The sequence below is a fragment of the Heterodontus francisci genome, chromosome 4 (assembly GCF_036365525.1).
Source record: "Heterodontus francisci isolate sHetFra1 chromosome 4, sHetFra1.hap1, whole genome shotgun sequence".
Classification (NCBI taxonomy): domain Eukaryota; kingdom Metazoa; phylum Chordata; class Chondrichthyes; order Heterodontiformes; family Heterodontidae; genus Heterodontus; species Heterodontus francisci.
In genome coordinates this window covers 93,611,212-93,632,172 of record NC_090374.1, presented here as the reverse complement: position 1 = coordinate 93,632,172, position 20,961 = coordinate 93,611,212, and the positions used below count along the sequence as shown (strand labels likewise).

Below are 20,961 nucleotides of genomic sequence, written 5' to 3'. Positions count from 1 at the left end.
ACAAGTATTTCTTCAATGTCATCCACATGCAGGTCAACCTACAAAACTAGCAAAAGGTGACCAATAACTTCAAAATGTTAATACAACCTCTAAAAAGCCAACAATTCAACAAAGGCCCTGATAACAAGCCATGTAGAAATAAATAATTTACATGGGCTTTGTAAGATAAACTAGAAGTTTAAAGACCATTCCTTCATTTACTGGAGGTAAACAAACATAAGGACATGAAAGTCTGAAAGGGAAATTCAAATATTGAAGTTACAAAATCAGTGGTAATTTTTTAGCTGAGTCCATAGGCATGCTCCAACAGTAAATTGTGAACTTTACTTTCTAGTTCATTTCAAACACTTGTATTTTTCAAAATTTATGAAATTATTAAATTAAAAAAGGAAAATGGAAGTGACATTTAGACACAACTGACCGACCGAAACATAACTTCCCCCAAATGACCTGAACAATCATTCTTGATATCCAATCCCCTACCCTCGTTCACAAAGGTGCTCAATCCCCACATGTAGCCCTCTCTCCTCTGAATCAGAAGGTCATGAGTTCAAGTCCCACTCTGGAGATTTGATCAAATAATCCAGGCTGGCATTGCAGTGTAGTGCTGAGTAAGCGCTCCCAGGTTCTACCCCTTCTTTGTACCTTTCATTACCATCCGTATCCCTCCCTCATTGACATCCATCCTCCCCTTCCATCTTCCTCTCATTGCTATTCATTTTAATTTTCCTCTCCCCTCTCCTTTCTGTGCCACTCCTGCCTGAGTTTGAGAACTGATTCCAGACACTCTTTTGCTCCCTAATACATGCTGTAAGTGAGAATTTCTGCTGGCAGTTTACAATGGACCGAATCATTAGCAGCAAGACTTGGGGCCAGAGAGGGTCTGATCTGTGTTAAGATTTTGTCAGCAAACACTGATGCATATCAAATGCATGCATGCATTCTTCATTATGTAGCTACCCACATAAATGCATAATTGAATGTCTTCCATGCAAATATATATTAATTATTGCATATATATGTAATGACTGTGTCATTCCTACTCAAAGCAAACAAAAAGGGTTGTGGAATTGCATTGAAAGTATTAGAAATCCCTGAATTCTTTTGCAAGAAAGCCGAATTGCATTGTTTTAGTATCTGTACATGGATAGGGTTTATTTGAATTGCTGACGTTTTTAAACTGCCCCAATTTAAATATCAATCACAGAATTGTTACATCCCAAAAGGAGGCTATTTGGCCCATCAAGTCTGCACCAGCTCTCCGAATGAGCAATTCACCTAATGTCATTCCCCTGTCTTCTCCCCGTAACCCTGCACATTCTAATTCCCTTTGAATGCCTCTATTTAACCTGCCTCCACCACACTCTCAGGCAGTGCATTCTAGATCCTAAACACTCGCTGCATGAAGAAGTTTTTCCTCATGTCACTTTTGCTTCTTTTGCCAATCACATTAAATCTGTGCCCTCTCGTTCTCGATCCTTTCATGAGTGGGAACAGTTTCTGCCTATTTACTCTGTCCAGTCCCCTCATGATTTTGAATATCTCCATCAAATCTCCTCTCAGCCTTCTCCTCTCCAAGGAAAACAGTACCAACTTCTCCAGTCTATCTTCATAACTGAAGTTCCTCATCCCTGGAACCATTCTTGTAAATCTTTTCTGCATCCTCTCTACTACCTTCACATCCTTCCTAAAGTGCGGCTCCCAGAACTGGACACAATACTCCAGCTGAGGCCTACCTAGTGTCTTATACAAGTTCAACATAACCTCCATGCTCTTGTATGCTATGCCCCTATTAATAAAGCATACGATACCGTATGCTTTATTACCTGCTTTCTCAACCTGTCCTGCAACCTTCAATGACTTATGCACATATACCCCCAGGTCCCTCTGCTTTTGCACTCACTTTAGAATTGTACCCATTATGTTATCTTGTCTCTCTATGTTCTTCCTACACTTGTACACCAAGGTCTAGGTCATTTATATATATATATCAGGAAGAGCAAGGGTCCCAACACTGACCCCTGGGGAACTCCACTACAAACCTTCCTCCAGCCCAAAAAACATCCATTAACCACTTCTCTCTATTTCCTGTCACTCAGCCAATTTCATATTTGTGTTGCTACTGTTCCTTTTATTCGATGAGCTATAATTTTGCTCACAAGTCTGTTTGATGGCATTGTATCATTTGCATTGGCATTGGAAGTCCATGTACACCACATCAACCATATTGCCCTCATCAACCCTCTCGGTTACCTCTTCAAAAAACTCCACCAATTTAGTTAAACATGATTTTCCCTTAGGAAATCCATGCTGGCTTTCCTTAATTAACCCCCATTTGTCCATGTAACGATTAATTTTGTCCCAAATTATTGTTTCTAGAAGTTTCCCCACCACCAAAGTTAAACTGACTGGCCTGTAGTTGCTGAGCTTATCTTTACATCCTTTTTTGAACAAAGGTGTAACATTTGCAATTCTCCAGTCCTCTGGCACCACCCCTGAAACTAAGGAAAACTGGAAAATTATGGCTGGTGCCTCCGCAATTTCCATTCCCACTTCCCTCAGTATCCTTGGATGCATCTCATCCGGCCCTGGTGTTTTATCAGCTTTAAGTATAGACAGCCCCTATCTAATACGTCCTCCTTATCAATTTTAAATCCTTCTAGTGTATTAATTACCTCCTCTTTTACTGTGGCCTGGGTACCATCTTCTTCCTTGGTAAAGCCAGATGCAAAGCATTAATTTAATGCAAAATAAAAGCAAAACACTGCAGATGCTGGAAATCTGAAATAAAAACAAGAAATGCTGGAAATACTCAGCAGGTCTGGCAGCATCTGTGGAGAGATCAGTTTCAGGTCAGTGACCCTTCATCAGTTCATCACTGACCTGAAACATTAACTTTGTTTCTCTCTCCACAGATGCTGCCAGACCTGCTGAGTATTTCTAGCACTTTTCTGGTTTTATTTCAGATTTGCAGCATCTGCAGTATTTTGCTCTTACCCCATTGAAGTTGGCTTTCCCGCAGTTAATTATTCTTACAATAGATTGTTCTTTGTCCTTTTCCAAAACCAGCCTAAACCTTATCCTACAAAGATCCCCTAAATGTTCTACTGACACTTGATCCACTTGGCCCACCTCATTCCCAAGAACCAGTTCCAGTCGTGCCTCCCCTCGAGTTGGACTGCAAACATACTGCTGCAGAAAATCGCATGGCAATGAGATCCAGGGAGGTCATCGATCAGAAACGTTCGCTTCTGTTTCTCTCTCCACAGATGCTGCCAGACCTGGTGAGTATTTCAGTATTTTCTGTTTTATTTTAGATTTCCAGCATCCGCAGTATTTTGCTTTTGCCTTTTAAGTGATTAGCAGTGATTTTGAACATATAGCGGTGTATTTCTGCAGCCATTAACTTTGCCAGTTACCCTGCTGTGTGCTGCAATCGGGAAAACGGGTAAGTACTTGCAGAAATTTGAAAGAGAATAGCAGCACGTACCAGTATAATTGGTTTGTAGAGAAAGGAGGAAGGCGAAGCTGTTACAAACCATTGTTTCTTTTAAACAGAAACGATCCTCTGTTGTAAATGGTGTCAAAGTAAAACTTTACACAAGAATGTAATTTCGGTTCTGTTGAATTTGCAGTTTACCGGTTTTTGCTTTTTCTCTATTTTCCCCAATTTTATTGTCTTTTGTTTGTGCCTTCCCCTCGTCTTTGCACTATTTCCACATTCTTTTGTGTATCACCTCAGTCTTTTATGAAGCAGTTCGCAGGTCATTCACTCATCTTCGCCTGTTTTTGTTGATAGTCCCATCCCCCTCTTTTTAAAACCTTATTGGAATGCTTATTTACGTTTTAGTGTGATGAACTGTTATACACCCAAAATGTCAATTAAAACAAAAACAGACAGGAATAAGTTAATAACATATCGTCTATTTACAGCTGTTGACTGAGCCACTGTGTGTTTTCAGCTTTTTTGTTTTTATTTCGGATTTCCAACATTTGCAGGTCTTTTTTTTTTCTTTTTCAGTTTTCAGAAGATTTGTTCTGTCTGGATCCCAGTAAAATTTGCTACTGTTAATTCAGCAATTGTAAAAAGCTCAGGTAGCACAATATGCAAATCAAATTGAAGGAAGGAGAGTGGAACTGGGAGCAGGAATGAAAAGTTTTTTCTATTCCTCGGAGAGGATGAAAAGACAAAAACTTTGTTTTTAATAAAGCAAAATATAAAAGATTTTTACAATTATGAGATAATGTGGCCCATATATTGAAATTGTTAACAGAAAATTAATAGAATATAACCGTGCGTTCCAGACTATTCAAAACGGATTGGCTCTTGAACTTAAGCCCAAGCAGGGAGTCATTTCCAAAGTGTCAGCGCACGATCAAGGATCTCTGTTTATTCGCTTGGCACGAAGTGAGCATTTAATTCTCAAAACGTATGCATAAATGTTTAAAAGATTATCTTAAAGCTGATTTGGGTGCGAGCGGCGAGCAGACTGCCGAATGCAAAATCGCCAATCCCGTTCAACGAAAACAAATCCAGTTCTGGTTTTGAGTTCCGTCTTCTTCCAAATCGGATAGCCAGCGACAGCTGGAGTTTGAAGGCAAGGATAGGGGTAGGACTGGGGCACTCGCTCGTCAGACAGGCTGCCTGCCCCGCAGAGCTTCAAATATGATGACTCGGAGCTAGTGTATCCAGCCCTGTGTTTGCCTGTTGTGACAGGACACCGGACAAGGAGCTAGAGGCTTATAACCTTACCCGGCCGCTTGTAGGAGAAAGAGAGCGGCTGGAACTTGACCCAAGTCTCCCCCTTGGTAGCCGGGTCGGATCGCCGAAGCTTTCCTGAGTGGATTTCTGTGGCATTCTCGTGAAAAAAAGGTTTTTTTTGAGCAGCAAAAGTTCCACATGCTGCTGGGCTGGTTGGGGGAACAGCCGTGTTACTCTCTCCCCTTGTCAAGCCAAGGCACATGTATCCTCACAGCGGCTGACAAGCACTGTGTGTGGATCAAGTTGGCCAGAGATAGCCTTAAATGGATTACTAATGAGACACCAGTGCCGCTGGTTCGACTCCCTCGCTTGCCTTTGCAAACCAAAAAGGTAGAGTGCTGTTCTGTTTGTTGCCATGAACAAGGGTTTGCAGCTTTTTGTTTCTGTATGTGGTGAGCACCAGGTCTTTTTTATTATGCGTGTGTCTTTCCTTGAGATTTGTTCTGTAATTGTTCACCCTCGACCGTGAGCTTATCTACAGGGAGCCGCGTGTATGTAGCTGGGGCTGTGTGTTTGGATTCTGTTTCTCAGCTCATGACAGTAAGCTCCTGAGGATTGGTGCGAATTGTCTGCTGGTGTTAAATATCGCTTCTGGATTTCCTTTATTCTAGTTAAATGCTGAGTCTGGTTTTAATGTTCGACCCTAAAAGAATAATTCAATTTTCTAACTCACACATAACGATCGTGCACAAACCATAGCTACACATTTAAAAAAAAATGTTCCGATGGGCGGCTTTTGTTAAAGTTGTCATCAAAATTCTTGCATCCTCGTTCTTTTTATATATAAAATACTGCATTTTAACAGCTGCTTTGGACGCTTGGGGTGTACAAAGACGTTTTCCTTTTCGCAAAGACTGGGTAACACTAGTTAGCAGACCGAGTATGTTTACAAAGGGCTTTGGACGGACGTTAATTGCTGAAGATTCAGGGTTTCAGTAGAGCAAGCGTCCAGATTTGTGTTGTGTGTGGATTACTGCCTTTACTCTGCTCGGAGAGTGCGGGGTGGACAAGGGGCTGCAGCGTATGTCTTTGCTACACTGTACCGAGAAAAGATATTTCTCTGGCCAGCATTAAAAAGAAATGAGAGCGTAAGTCTGCAAATTCCCCACGTGCAGTTTTTTTGTCTAGTTTGGCAGTAGTCTCGTTGGTACGTTAAACACCTGGAAACAGAGGAGGGTCCCCTGTGTGAAGGGAGAGGGAAAAAGAGGGAGAGAAGTTTGGTTGTCCAGCTGCTATGCGCTGTGTAGGACTTGATCTGCTTTCTCTGCATGACAAGAGTTCGGGAGTGTCCTTCTCGGAGCTGGGGGTGGGTGATCTGAAGCGTGGAGCATGGGGTCAGGCCAGGGGTTAGTGTCCAACAGCTGCTTTAGTAGGCAAAATGCTGTGTGGAATAACATCACAAGCAGCGAGCAAATTTAATGCAGTGGGGGGGGGGGGGGGGGGGGGAGGGGGGAAGGATGTTCCTTTGGCTTTTATCGTCCATCAGTTGTGAAGGGGGAGATAAACCACATTTTAAGAGATGCTCAATATGCAGTAGGTTGGTGAAATCTACATTTTAAGTGTGTGTGGCAGGCGGGATACCTAGATTGCAGTGGAAGTAGTCTCCAGAGACCAGCTCCCATGCTTCACAGAATTGGTGTCAGAATTAAATTGACCTGAGCTGGTATATATTTCTGATTGTTGTTTGTATAGTCGAGCACATCTTTATCATTTTGCGTCGAGGAAGGTTAAATGGATGTAGTGGTTAGGGCTGTCGAACCACAAAAAGCATTCAATCACTGAGTGAGGAAAATCTGCACTTTAAAATTGGCTTTGTGTGTGTGTGTGTGTCCTACAGTCTTGAGTTATGGCTCAGCTAGAGATCTTCATCTATTAATCATGGAAGCTACTTACTTATTCAGTTTCCATAGTTTCAAAGCCTCTGATAGTGTTTTAGTGTCTTGGGAATGGCTGGAAATACAGTAGGGCCACATGCTCACAGCCTTTCTGGCAGCAATATGGACCTTTTTTAAATAAAAACTTCAGTGTTTCAGGAAGTCTAGCTCCTTCTGTTCCAGCCTCTGGTGTGAACTTTGGGTACAGAGACTTGATTCTCGTTTGCTAAATGTTACGGGTAGTGGTTAGTTTGGGCAGCAGAAGCTTTATCAAATGACATATGTAGAGTAAAATGATGGCCTCTCCAATCAGCATTGAGTATTTGCAAATGCCAGTCATGATTTCATGATTATTCATCAGCAGATGCTGTGTTTTCTCATTGCAACCTTATGCCGGAAACAGATATTCCATATGGATGTGTCTGGCACTTAGGAGTGTTAACTCAGCTTTTTGATCAAACTGCTCTGTGGCTTTCCCATAGGCCACTACTGAGAGAGACACTGCCTAATTTTGCTAAGCAGAGCAACGTAGGTGTCTATGAGTATGTTGATGTTTGTGTACATGAGAGGGTGTTTATATTTTCTACATTTTTAAGTTTTTGTTACAATGCTGATTCAGGAATCATGATCCCTCTGTCAGAAAAGGATTGTGTGACAGTGTGTGCTGCTGTCAGCATCCAGTACCCTCCCCATGCTGTACCGAAAGGATGGGGCTCGCTGGTCGTTGCAGTTTTCTCTCCCTCGCCCACTTTTTGTTCAGTGCTCCATCTGGTGGCCTGACCGAGAATTGACGCAACCAGTAAGACCGGCTGAGTTCAAATCACAGTCGAGGCGAGGATTCAAAGGTGGTACCCGCTGATAGTGGGACTCATGCATTGCGCTGTTTTGAGATATCACGTGACCCTAGAGAGAAATGTGTTAACCAACCCTAGCGTTGTGCTGATGTATTGGTCTGCAGTGCTGTAATAAAATGTGCCCTTATAATCCTTTCATTGTGATCTGCTTGGAGAAAAACTGTAATGTTGTGATCTGATATGAGTGAAACATTGCTGGATCAAAGGCTGGTCATGCTCAAAGGGGTTGCTTACACAATCTGATTGTCTAATGCTTCGTGAGCCTGCACTGCAAGTACTTGGGCTCGTGTTGGAATGTAGCGGGGCATACAAAACGTTACTGCTGTATCATCAAAAAGTAAGTTTGTGTAGCTGTTAATTGTATTGAATGCTTTCTTCATTTGAAGCTTACAACTGTTTGCTAAGCTTAATTAATGATTGCTGGATGCTTCTTTGTTTTACTTTGGGCTTGACTGTAAGTTCTGTGTTCTGATCCTTACAGCAACATTTTGCTGCAGTGAATGAGCCTTCTGAAACTGTCAGGTTTACTTTCAGAATGCATTGACTTCCTTATTGTTTGTTAAAATACAGGTCATAGAGAGTTTTGAAATTCAGCTGTGTTTCATGGGTACTTCTTTACGAAGAACTTGAGGTCTGATATTTAAGTAACTTTCCTTCACGGTCCCCTGTCGTATTCTTCCCTGTCCCCACCCACCCCATATTATCATCTTCAGTGGAAAATGCATTTCTTTTTAATTATAGTTTTGTTTGCTTGTTACATAACATTGAAGAGTACTGCTAGTGTCAGTATTGCATGCACTCCGGCAGACAGTACTGGGGAAAGTACCATCTGTAAAATTTCAGCAAAGCTGCTAAAACTGCTTCTTCAGCCTCGACATGGAAAGAAAGTCTTATGGCATTACCTCTGAAAACCAGAATGTATGTGTGAAAATGAATGGCTAATGTCAACATATGTTCTGTTTTGTTGGGTTTTTTTCTTGACGCTTTATTTACTAGTAATAATGAAATTGTAGCATACAGTCTAATATTAGAACCATGTTTATTTGACAAGCAGCAGTGTGATTAATTTACCTTATTGTGTATCTTGTCTTTGAATAAGTCTGCATTTGGCTTCTCTTCCACGCAGCACAAGGAGGATGCGATTTAGTCAAAGCTCTGCACTTTGTTTATTTGTTAAATGCTAAATTTTGGCACCAGATAACTTTTAATCAAATGCAAGCATCACTAAATCAAATTTACCAAACATCAACAGGCAGAATCCTTAGCAGCAGAGCAAAGCTTTTTAACATCCCACTGAGTGAGAATTTTAATCACATAATGAACTAGAACCAATTCACTGGCAAGATGAAAGAATTCACCCCATCTGTGTGCGAGATGCTGCAAAGTCATTGCACAAGAAATCTTAAACACATTTTAAAAAGTGCAATTGCTGTAACTAATATAGTTCCCATCCAACACAGTAGGCATAAAATATAGGTCACAAAAAGATGGTAGAACAGAAAGAAAAATCAATAATTTTCCAATAAATTATAAAGTCAACCTTGTAGGCTTTTTAAAAAACAAAGTAAGGTAACAAAATGCAGCCATTGACAACACTAACAAGGAAACAGCAGATAAATGGAAGGCCACTAAGTACAGTTATGAGCAGCATTTTTACTTCTGTGTTGTCTTCCTTAAACTAATCAGCCAAATAAATGAATCCATTAATAAAATTGCATTACATAGGTTCTTGTTCAGATTTTGTTGAAGAATGGTGAAGCCCACCTTGTCTCGGCTACTCAAAATGAAAGACACTCAAGTAACAATCCAATAATAGAGGCATAAATTTATTTTTCAAGTTAGGATTTTCATGGCAAGTTAAAAGGTATAGTTCAGAAGATATAATTTAGTTCCAACAGTGCAAAGCACAAATAGCTTTCTTAGTAAATTAAATCATACATCCATTGAAGATGTAAAGATTAATTGTCTAGTTGAAGCTGAGTTAATTGATGTCAGATGAAGGGGTTGTAGGGTTCCTACAATTGGCCTCAATGTCTGAGTTAAGAAGAGGAAATTCTGGAAGGGTTCAGTGTGTATGATCATAGGGTGGGGACTGGATTAGGCTGAGTTGTGATGTCTCCCATGGCCAAATACCATGACAATGCTTGCTGTCAGGATGTGAATTTGATTCATGGTCAGAGGGCAACTGGCACTTGTGAATCTGTACCGGTGCAAGTATCTAATGTTTTTTGGCATGGGGAAATGAGAGGAAAGGAATCTTTTGTAGTTTTCTCTGTCTGATATGTCTACATAACCAGTATAGTTCTGAATGAAAATTGCAAACTTTACAGAATGGTATGCGGTGTAAATGCTATATCATAGTCTTTGTTAATCATAAAGACAACGTTTTGTAGCTTTCTGCAAAAACACAGTTCCCCTGCTTGTTGTGAAGAATATACCTGTCAAAGATGTGTTTCAATGGTTTGCAGGTTACTAGTGAAACAGGAAATTCCCTCAATTGGTGCTGTTCGCAATAAAGATGTCAGGCAAATGTTAGTTACACTTGTAGTTGTTAATCAAAAGTATATAGACCTTGAGAATTGGAAGCAGTAAATGAAAAGAAATGGGAAGGAATTTAGAACACTTCGGTTAGACTCTGCTAGTGGGCACACTGCCCTCTAATGTTTGAATGTCTGTACTGCAGCTGGTTGCAGGAACTCGGCACTGAATCGCAGTGTTATAAAAGGTTGAAGATATTGATTCTATCCTAACTTCTTACTTCAATAAAATAAGTTACGTTATAACAATAATGAGGGATTCATTGTTCACCAGCTGCAGAATGGCTGTCCTGTTTATCTACATAAATCACTACAATTCAGAAAAGCAATTTGTTGGCGTGCTTTGAGATATTTCACTGTGAAAGGAGTTATAAAAAGTCATTACAGTGTTGTGAATGAACACTTGATACTTTGGAAGGACTGACATGAACTCCGATTTCAATCACGAAAAGTACTTGTCACAATTTCTCTAAATATTCCCTATTACTAAGTTGCACATTTCCTGAAAATGGTGATGGTACAAGTCGACCCAGTTTGATTTTTAATATTTCCATTCTTGCCCTAACCTACCAATATTTTCCCATTTTATAGTGGGGGTTCCTTGCGGGCAACAATTCCACAGGCATCACCAGCCCTCTGATACTTTGCCCAAAGGGTTGTTGATATGGGATCCCAGGCAATGAATGTTGGGGGTGGAGAAACTTTCGCAGCTAAGGCCAATCATAGTCTCACCTGATGGCCACACATGAGGCCTTTTCCAGCAGAGGTCACTGGATGATGATCATGTCTGGAACTTGGCTGACTTCCCCCCTGCCACCCAACCCACCACTGCCACACCCCACTCCCCACCCCAACCCCCTTCCTCGCTGCAGCCAGCAGACTGATGCCAATTGCAACACTACAATCACCACACTGACTAAGTCATTTAATTGAATGCATATCAGGTTCTGAACATGGGCCAGTCCTGATCTGTATGGCTCAGTTGCACACCATACAGTGAATCTATCCACAAAACCATCAGGGAAGTTCTTTTTAAAACAATTTGTTATCACCAGTTTTGTGCTACCACCGAAGACTAATTACACCCCCATTGGGGTCCTGATGCAGCAGTGGCTAAAATCATGCTGCCCCAGCTGCAAGCAAGGTAGGTGTGGGATGGGTTGTGATCGCAGAGTGGGGTTCCAGGCCAACAGCAGCCCAGATTTATTTTGTGGCGCTTGGAGAAAGACTTGTGCTCCTCTGGATCCCACAAAAATAATTTAATAAGTAACTTTTCTAGACCTCTGCAGCTTGATTGCTATGGAACAGATCAACATGTGCATGGCGCCCCTTCAATTTTAACCTAAAATGGCAGTCATTGTGTTTGGACCCAGCATTGCATATTAAAAAGGGCCTGTCAGTTGAAACAGGCAGGTGCTTTGGCAGCTCAGCCATGTTAATGCCAGGCAAAACAAATTGAAATTGGCCTCACTGAGTTTTAAGTAATGAAAGAGCTTGCAGGGAACTGAAAAATAAACAATTACCTTTTGAAAGTATGAGGAAGTCCAGCATTGAAATCATATTGGATTTATTGTGGTTCTTTCAAGATGTGCTTATGTTGGCACATCGGCATTCCAGTTGGTCCTGATTTTTTTTTTGTTTAATTTTTTTTTTAAAGTTCAGATTTAGTCCATCTAACTCAGCTAGGCTTCAGATCACTTCCAATTTGTAACATCCACAACGCTATGATAAGCAGTTTGATTGCTTCATTCAGGCACTGGACCCTAGATCTTCTGATCAGTGATATTTCAAGCACAGTGCTAACCCTCTTTAAAATAGATTGGTTAACACCAATCAGAAAATCCAGCCCTCGGTGTCGGTATCTAATACTACAGATAAGTACCCTGTGTGCATTAAAATTATTCTAGTTTATGTATTGGAGAAGGTACTAATTCTCTCTCTGCCTGGTCTCTGAAAGTATATTAGATCCAAGATATAAGTAAGTTCATCCAGACAGTTGGTGCAGCCTCTGAAGTGTGGCAATTATAGAGTTAAAAGCTTGTTATGGTTGCTAGGAGCCAGAATTGCCGCTCCATCATAAATCCACCAATTACTGAGTGACACAAAAGTTAGTGAAGAGGAGAGCAAAGCCTGCAATTAATAATTCAATCTACACATAATCTATGGTTTCTGAGGTGATGTTTTATCCCTGCAATAGTTTACACCGGGTTTGGGGATTAAATGCTGATCTGAATTTTGATTTGTAATTAATCTGAATTGGATGTACTCAGAAAAATTCAAACATTAGAGGATTTAAATTAAGATAAATGTGTCCCTTAGTCCATTGATAGCAGCTCCTCGTGCATGTACACTGGGCAGTTAGCAATTTTTATTTATTGCTCACATAAATGATACCCTCCATATTGGCAGTAAAGCACCAAATGCTTACTTGTATACTTCCATATTTCTGAGGCTACTAATGTGGGAAGCTGGCAAGTCTCTTTTTCAAGGAAGATTTGTATTGCAGATGGTCATCTAATTTCAGTGGTTGCGTAGTGTCTGGGGAAGAATTCTTCATCCACTAGTTCATCCTTTGTAGTCTTGAAGCTGATGCTGCTCTGTGATTTTCTCTTTAAAAAGGCTCTTCTCACTAACCCTTTGTGCACTGGCTGTGTTTTTATTGGGTGGGGTGTCAGGATTTGAACATCAGGTAATCTAAATTTCTGAGAAGTGAGCCTGAGTATGATTTGAATTTTAAATGAATCAACACTTCAAACTTTCATTCCTATTAACCTGAAGGCATCCTGAGAGCTTGCTCAAAAATCATACTGTAATTGCCGTGGCTAAACACAGGTTTTTATGAGTGGGTAAAGTGTAGAGATAGTCCAAATATCAGCACTTTAAGAAGGTATGAAACATGAAGTAACTGCTTGAAGTCTGCTTTACCTTATACTTGATAAGGTCTGCATTGGTTGTCAAAGCTTTATTTATGTTTCGTGCAAAACTTCACATGTTGATGCAGCCATATGAAGATGGATATTAGGTGAAAAAAGGAAATCTCCTTTTGTGCACTAGCTGTAGTGAAATTATGTGTTCTTTGTAAATGCTTTTGATTTTGCTACAGTTGATGAACAGAGGAAGCCTCCCCCTACTGTAACTAGACAAATGCTTGTAGAACTGCTTTATGTTCATGTACTAGTACATGCACAAAGTGTTACTGCAGTATTTTTAAAAATCTTTTTTTTCCTCACATGTAGGTGTTAAGCTCTTGCTGGAATATTGTAACAGAGGCATTAGTTGACCTCTGATACCTTGCTGAAGTGTCCATTACTCATGTCTAAGCTTTGATTTTTTTAAATTTCAGTTTATTTATTTGTTCATGGGATGTGGACATTGCTGCCAAGGCCAGTATTTATTGCCTATCCCCAAATGCCCTTGGTGGTGGTGAGCCATCGCCTTCAGCTGCTGCAGTCCATGTGGTGAAGGTGCTCCTATAGTACTCTTATAGAGGGAGTTCCAGGATTTTGACACAGTGACAGTGAAGGAATGGCAATGTATTTCCAAATTGAATGGTGCATTACTTGGAGGGGAACTTGCAGGTGGTGTTCCCATGTGCCTGCTTTCCCTATTCAGGTGGTAGAAGTCGTGAGTTTGGGAGGTGCTGTTGAAAAATCCTTGGCAACTTGCTGCAGTGCATCTTGTATATGGTGCATTCTGCAGCCACAGTGCACCAGTGGTGGAGGGAGTGAATGAGTAAATGTTTCAGGTGGTGGATGGGGTGCTGATAAAATGGGCTGCTTTGTCCTGGATGGTGTTGAGCTTCTTGAGTGTTGTTGGAGCTGCACTCATCAAAGCAAGTGGAGAGTATTCCATCACACTCTTGACTTGTGCCTTGTAGATGGTGGACAAGCTTTGGGGTGTCAGGAAGTGAGCTACTCACCACAGAATACCCAGCTTCTGATCTGCTCTCGTAGCTATAGAATTTATGTGACTACTGCAGTTAAGATTCTGGTCAATGGTGACCACCCTCCCCCCCACCCCCTGCCGGATGTTGATGATGGAAATGCCATTGAATGGCTCTTGTTCGGTTTGATCATTGCCTGTCACTTGTGTGATGCAAATATTACTTGATACTTATCAGCCCAAGCCTGAATGTTATCCTGATCTTTCTGTATGCGAGCAAGAACTGTCTCATTATCTGAGGAGTTTGTGCATCCAGTGTGCTCAACTGTTTCATGGTATTGCATGGAGTGAATCAGATTGGCTGCAGACTGCCTTCTGCGATAATGGGAACCATGAGCGTAGGCTAAGATGGATCACCCACTCGGCCCATCTGGCTGAAGATGGTTGCAAACATTTCAACCTTGTCTTTTGCACTCATGCGCAGGCTCTGTCATCATTGAGGATGATGTTCATGGAGCCTCCTTCTTGTGATTCCATTGGTTGTTTAACTGGTCACTACCATTCGTGACTGAATGTGGCAAGAGTGCAGAGTTTTGATCTGACCTGTTGATTGTGGGATCGCTTATCTTTGTCTATAGCATGTTACTTCTGTTGTTTAGCATGCACGTTGTCCTCTGCTGTAGCTTCACCAGACTGGCACCTCATTTTTCGGTATACCTGGTGCTGCTCCTGGTGTGTTTTTCTACAGTCCTCAATGAACCAGAGTTGGCCCACTGTTTTGATGGTAATGGTAGAGTGAGGGAGGTTATGGATTGTTTTGGTATATTGTTCTGCTGCTGCTGATGGCCCACAGCCCCTTATGGATGGCCAGGTTTGAATTGCTAGATTTGTTCTGAATCTATTCCATTTATCACGATGGTAGTCCCACACAATATGATAGAGGGTGTCCTCAGTGTGAAGACAGGACGTTATTTCCAAAAGGGCTGTGTGGTGGTCATCCCTACCAATATTGTCAAGGACAGACTTATCTGTGGCAAGTAGAGTTGTGAGGATGAGGTAAGGTATATTTTCCATAAGAACATAAGATGCAGGAGCAGGAGTGGGCTATTAATTCCCTTAGTACCCAAAAATCTGTCAACATCTGTCCTGAATATACCCAATGACTGAGCATCCATACTTCTCTGGGTTAGAGAATTCCAAAGATTCACAGCTCTTTGAGTGGAGAAATTTCTCTTCATCTCATTCCTAAATGCCTGACTGCCTATTCTAAGACTGTGCCCCCGTGTTCTAGATTCCCCAGCCAGCAGAAACATTTTCTCAGCATCTACCCTGTCAAGCCCTTTAAGAATTTTTAATGTTTCAATTAGATCACCTCTCATTCTTCTTAACTCCAGGGAATATAGGCCTAGTCTATTCAATCTCTCCTCATTGGACAACCCCTCATCCCAGGAACCAGTCTAATTAAGCTTTGTTGCACTCCCTCTAGGGCAAGTATGTCCTTCCTTAGGTAAGGAGACCAAATCTGCACCCTGTACTCCAGGTGTGGCCTCACCAATGCCCTGTATAATTGTACTAAGACTTCTTTATTCTTACACTCCAATCCCTTTGTAACAAAAGCTAACATACCATTTGTTGCCTTAATTGCTTGCTTTAACCTGCAAGCTAACTTTCTGTAATTCATGTACAAGGACACCCAGGTCCCTCTGAATGCAAACATTTACCAGTGTCTCACCATTCAAGAAATAGTCTGCTTTTTATTTTTCCCAGCAAAGTGGATCAGAGCCCTTTCCTATCCTGAGTGGTGTGAAACAGGGCTGTGTTCTCGCACCCACACTTTTTGGGATTTTCTTCTCCCTGCTGCTTTCACATGCGTTCAAATCCTCTGAAGAAGGAATTTTCCTCCACACAAGATCAGGGGGCAGGTTGTTCAACCTTGCCCGTCTAAGAGCGAAGTCCAAAGTACGGAAAGTCCTCATCAGAGAACTCCTCTTTGCTGACGATGCTGCTTTAACATCTCACACTGAAGAATGCCTGCAGAGTCTCATCGACAGGTTTGCGTCTGCCTGCAATGAATTTGGCCTAACCATCAGCCTCAAGAAAACGAACATCATGGGGCAGGATGTCAGAAATGCTCCATCCATCAATATTGGCGACCACGCTCTGGAAGTGGTTCAAGAGTTCACCTACCTAGGCTCAACTATCACCAGTAACCTGTCTCTAGATGCAGAAATCAACAAGCGCATGGGTAAGGCTTCCACTGCTATGTCCAGACTGGCCAAGAGAGTGTGGGAAAATGGCGCACTGACACGGAACACAAAAGTCCGAGTGTATCAGGCCTGTGTCCTCAGTACCTTGCTCTACGGCAGCGAGGCCTGGACAACGTATGCCAGCCAAGAGCGACGTCTCAATTCATTCCATCTTCGCTGCCTTCGGAGAATACTTGGCATCAGGTGGCAGGACTATATCTCCAACACAGAAGTCCTTGAAGCGGCCAACACCCCCAGCTTATACACACTACTGAGTCAGCGGCGCTTGAGATGGCTTGGCCATGTGAGCCGCATGGAAGATGGCAGGATCCCCAAAGACACATTGTACAGCGAGCTCGCCACTGGTATCAGACCCACCGGCCGTCCATGTCTCCGTTATAAAGACGTCTGCAAACGCGACATGAAATCGTGTGACATTGATCACAAGTCGTGGGAGTCAGTTGCCAGCATTCGCCAGAGCTGGCGGGCAGCCATAAAGACAGGGCTAAATTGTGGCGAGTCGAAGAGACTTAGTAGTTGGCAGGAAAAAAGACAGAGGCGCAAGGGGAGAGCCAACTGTGCAACAGCCCCAACAAACAAATTTCTCTGCAGCACCTGTGGGAGAGTCTGTCACTCTAGAATTGGCCTTTATAGCCACTCCAGGCGCTGCTTCACAAACCATTGACCACCTCAAGGCGCTTACCCATTGTCTCTCGAGATAAGGAGGCCCAAAAGAAAAGTGGATAGCTTCACACTTTGCCACATTGTATTCCATCAGCCATGTTCTTGCCCATTCACCCAACCTGTCTGTATCTCTCAGCAGCCTCTTTGCATCCTTCTCACTGTTTACTTTCTCACCTAACTTTGCATCATCAGCAAACTTGGATATGTTACACGCAGTCTCATCTAAGTCATTAATATGAATTATAAATAGCTGAGGCCCAAGTACTGATCCTTGCCGTACACCCCTAGTTACAGCCTGCCAATCTACAAATGTCGCATTTATTCCTATTGTGTTTTCTGTCCATTAACCAATCCTCAATCCATGTTAATATATAATCCCAATCCCATGAGTCCTAATTTTGTGTAATAAACTCTTGTGTGGAACCTTTATCAAATGCTTTTTGAAAATCCAAATACAATACATCCACCCGTTCCCCCTTATCCGTCCTACGAGTTACATCCTCAAAAAACTCTAACTTTTTCCCTTGTGTATATTCTCTCACTCCTGCCGCAAGCCGAATCTAGCAGCTATGTCCTTCAGGACTCGGCTAGCTGAGTCAGCAGTGGTGCTACCGATCCACTCTTGGTGACCGTCGTTAAAGCCAACCCCCACCTCCCCCCAATTCTAGAGTATCGTCAGTGCCCTTAGTGCTTCTTCCAAGTAGTGTTTAACATGGAGGAATACTGATTCATCAGCTAAGGGAGGGCGGTCGGTGGTAATCAGCAGGAGATTTCTTTGCCCATATTTCACCTGATGCCATGAGACTTCACGGTGACCAGAGTCAATGTTGAGGACTCCCAGGATCACTCCCACACAATTGTATATCACCTCGGGTGGGTCTATACTGCCAGTGGAACAGGACACAGCTAGGGATGGTGATGGAGACATCTGGGACATTGGCTGTAAGGTATGATTCGGTGAGTACGGCTATGTCAGGCTGTTGATTGCAACATATCTCCCAATTTTGCCACCAGTCCCCAAATGTTAGTCAGGAGGACTTTGCAGTGTCAACTGGGCTGGGTGTACCTTTGTTGTGTCTGAATTCGATGCCTCAGTCAATGTCAGGTGGTCTGTCGGGTTTTATTCTTATCATACTTTTATTTAGCCATTTGGTAGAACTGAGTGGCCTGCTAGGCCTCTTAAGAGGGCAGTTAAGAGTAGCTGTACATCTGAAGTCACTCATAGAGACCAGGTCAGGTAAGGACAGAAAATTTTCTTTACTAAAGGACACTAATGGGTTTTTAACGACAATCCAATAGTTAAATGGTCACCTTTCCTGATATTGGTATTTATTCCAGATTTATTTAGTGAACTGAATTTGAATTCCCCAGGTGTCATGGTAAGATTTGAGCTCATGTCCATGTCCAGGTCTCTGGTATACTAGTCCAGTTACATGACCACTATGTTACTGCTACCATTGAATGGTGAGTGTCAGCAAGCTGTTTGACTACAGTGGCATGGCCAGTCGTGCCTGACCCCATCCACTTGATGTCCAGATGGACTTTCAGTAGATGTTACTGGATTGTTCTCTGGAGTGGGAATGCTAGCTGACTACTTCACCCAGAGTCACACAGAGGCCAACTATAGCATCCTGCTCACCTCACTGGCTGAGATCAGCTGTCACTTAGAGCAGGCATTGAACCTGGGGCCTATACAGCTTGGTTACTCACTGGATTAATTGGTTATATGGGTTAAAGTGTCCACATTTACCAATGTAATGTGTAATAAGACATTTTTGGTCTGTCAGCTGGCTGCATAGATGATCCTTATACTTCCATTCTGTAGTGCCTTTTGGCATCCTAATTGGATATTACAGTTATGTAAACAGACATTAAGCAAAGTATAAACTGGGGTTGTCATTGCTTAATCAATTATTTATCAGACAGTGTACTTTGCATAAAAGCATGGTTAACATGTAAATATGTTTGAGATAATCTGTGTATATGAAGCCACATGCACAGGACAGGAAGTAGCTGAAAGCTAATAAAATGTTTGCCGTGGTATGTTTCTTTTCTTGAAGGATTTCAGCTTTTATATCTGCCTTGTTTGAATTTAGTTTCCAGGGACTGAATTTTTGTTCTGGGGTCGGGACCCCGATGTTGGGTGCATTTCTGAGATCCTACGCCTGATGCCCACGCAATTTTTGACAAGCAGGCCAATTCGTGGCCAGGATGCATGTTCACTGTCCAATTAAGGATGGAGGACAGAATCCCGAGGCTGGAGGGCAAATAGGAGGCCCTCCAGCACTAACAGATCAGCAGTCCCACCATCAGAGGTGGGAGCTACTGATGTAGGTAAGAGAGAGAAAAAAAGAGAGACATGCCTCAAGATGGAGGAACCCTCTGAAGAGCTTTTAAATTTTTAACAGCAAAAAGGCCACAGCTGCCAGGCTGTTGTCATCGAGGGGCAACCTCTCCACTGGACAGCCAGCTGTGGCCCGCTGTCTATGGCAGGTACTGGGGTGGGCAGGTTCTGTAAGTGGATGAAGCACTGCCATCCCCACCCTGGCCTTGGCAGTGGGGGTGGGGGTGGGGTGTGGCCTGCATGCCCATGTGGAGAGTGGCCTTAATAGGCCCCTTAATTGGCCTAATGGCTTGTGGGTGGGTAGCAATCAACCCCCTCCCCCCACCGTGACTGAGGCAGGACCATGGCGGAGACCAGCACACCGGCCAGTGGCGGGAAATTTCAGGCCCGTCCGCCTCCGGTACAACCTCTCCGGCTGTTTTAAAATTCGGCCAAGGAGTCAGCATCAACACTGGCTACCAGCAACCATCAGGATGAAGCCAGGTCCTAACCATATGTTTGGATTTGCCAGTGTAGAAACTGGACCGGTATCAGGATCCAAATTAAAAGCATGACCTACATCAAAAGCAGCTTTACTTGCCTTTATATAGTATCTTTACCAGAGTAAAATATCCCAAGGCACTTTGCAACGTGTCATCAAAATAAATTTGACACTGAGCCACTTAACGGGATATGAGAACAGGTGACCAAAGGCTTGATGGAAGAGAGGGAGTTTAAGGGGTGTTTTAAAGGAGGGGAGAAGGGTGGAGAGGTTTAAGGAGGGAATTCCAGAGTTTAGGGCCTAGACAGCTGGAGGCACGGCCACCAATGGTAGAGCATTTACCATTGGTGGTGAGTAAGAGGCAGAAATGAAAGAGCACAGAGATGGGTGGGGCTTGGTTCTAGGGCTGGAAGAGGCTGTGGAAGGAATTGAAAATGAAATTGAGGCATTGTTGGACCAAAATCACCCATGCAGTTTTTGTTGCCACCAGTCCTGCGGAAGCTACCCCACAGCATAAATGGGCAAATTACAGCACAATGCGAGCTCCACCTCCCCCAGCCCACTTCCCAGATTTATTAACACAGATGGAAGCAATTCCAGTGTACAACAAGAACATTAGTTCTAGATGAACTGGCGTTGAGGAGAGAATCCATCTAAAACAGAACCCCCAACCCCAGCCTCAAAGGCTGGCAGAACCCACTCAGTGCCATGTCCTGTTCTGGCTGTTTATCCCACTTCAGCTTTGTGGACTGTTCCTGTGTGGGGGGTATTTCTGAGCCGCTCACACCCTGACTGGGCAATCCACAGGCGTGGAGTGCGACCGCAAATCATAACGGGTAAAGTGTTTAATTTATAATAATGAAAGGGTCTTATTCTGCCGTCAGCGTGAGCTTCGGACGCATCGCTGAAGCCCAGTCGTTGTTTTCTCAAGACGCCTGTGTGCTGAGCAGAATTTATTTGAGGAGGAAATGTTTTTGAAGGCCCTTTTCATATGTTAATTTCTGATCGTTTACAAACCAGCAGCATCTTCCAATACGTTTCATCTGCTCCAAGTTGTCACTCTGGGCGCAGTGCTGGACCTCCCTGGGAAGAGAGCACTTGTTGGAGGCAATAAACGTGCTTGGTTTGCAGCACCGGGCGCTGCCGCTTCCTTTGTTTGCTGCTTTGCTCGGAGGCTTTCTCTGAACGTGAATAGCACCAAAGTCCCAAACCTGCCAAGACTGAAAGCAGCGGTGGAAGGTCACGGATAGGCACCAAGAACAAAAAAAAAAGATGGTGTGATTGGTTCACTCATTAG

At 42.8% G+C, this 20,961-nt stretch overlaps 1 protein-coding gene across 6 annotated transcripts in view; it reads left to right on the top strand.

The window, feature by feature from the left end:
- The window catches only part of sema6a (sema domain, transmembrane domain (TM), and cytoplasmic domain, (semaphorin) 6A), a 187,507-nt gene that overhangs the window by 45,951 nt on the left and 120,595 nt on the right, over positions 1-20,961 (top strand). For 4 of the 6 annotated variants that reach the window (XM_068029883.1, XM_068029880.1, XM_068029882.1 and 1 more), the window contains exon 2: positions 3,070-3,284. The exons of 1 other annotated variant lie outside the window; for it this stretch is intronic. The gene's annotated coding sequence lies outside the window, so the exon portion shown is untranslated. Of the gene's footprint in view, positions 1-3,069; positions 3,285-4,623; positions 5,093-20,961 lie in introns of those variants that run through there. One more of the 6 variants, XM_068029877.1, reaches the window with a different exon arrangement.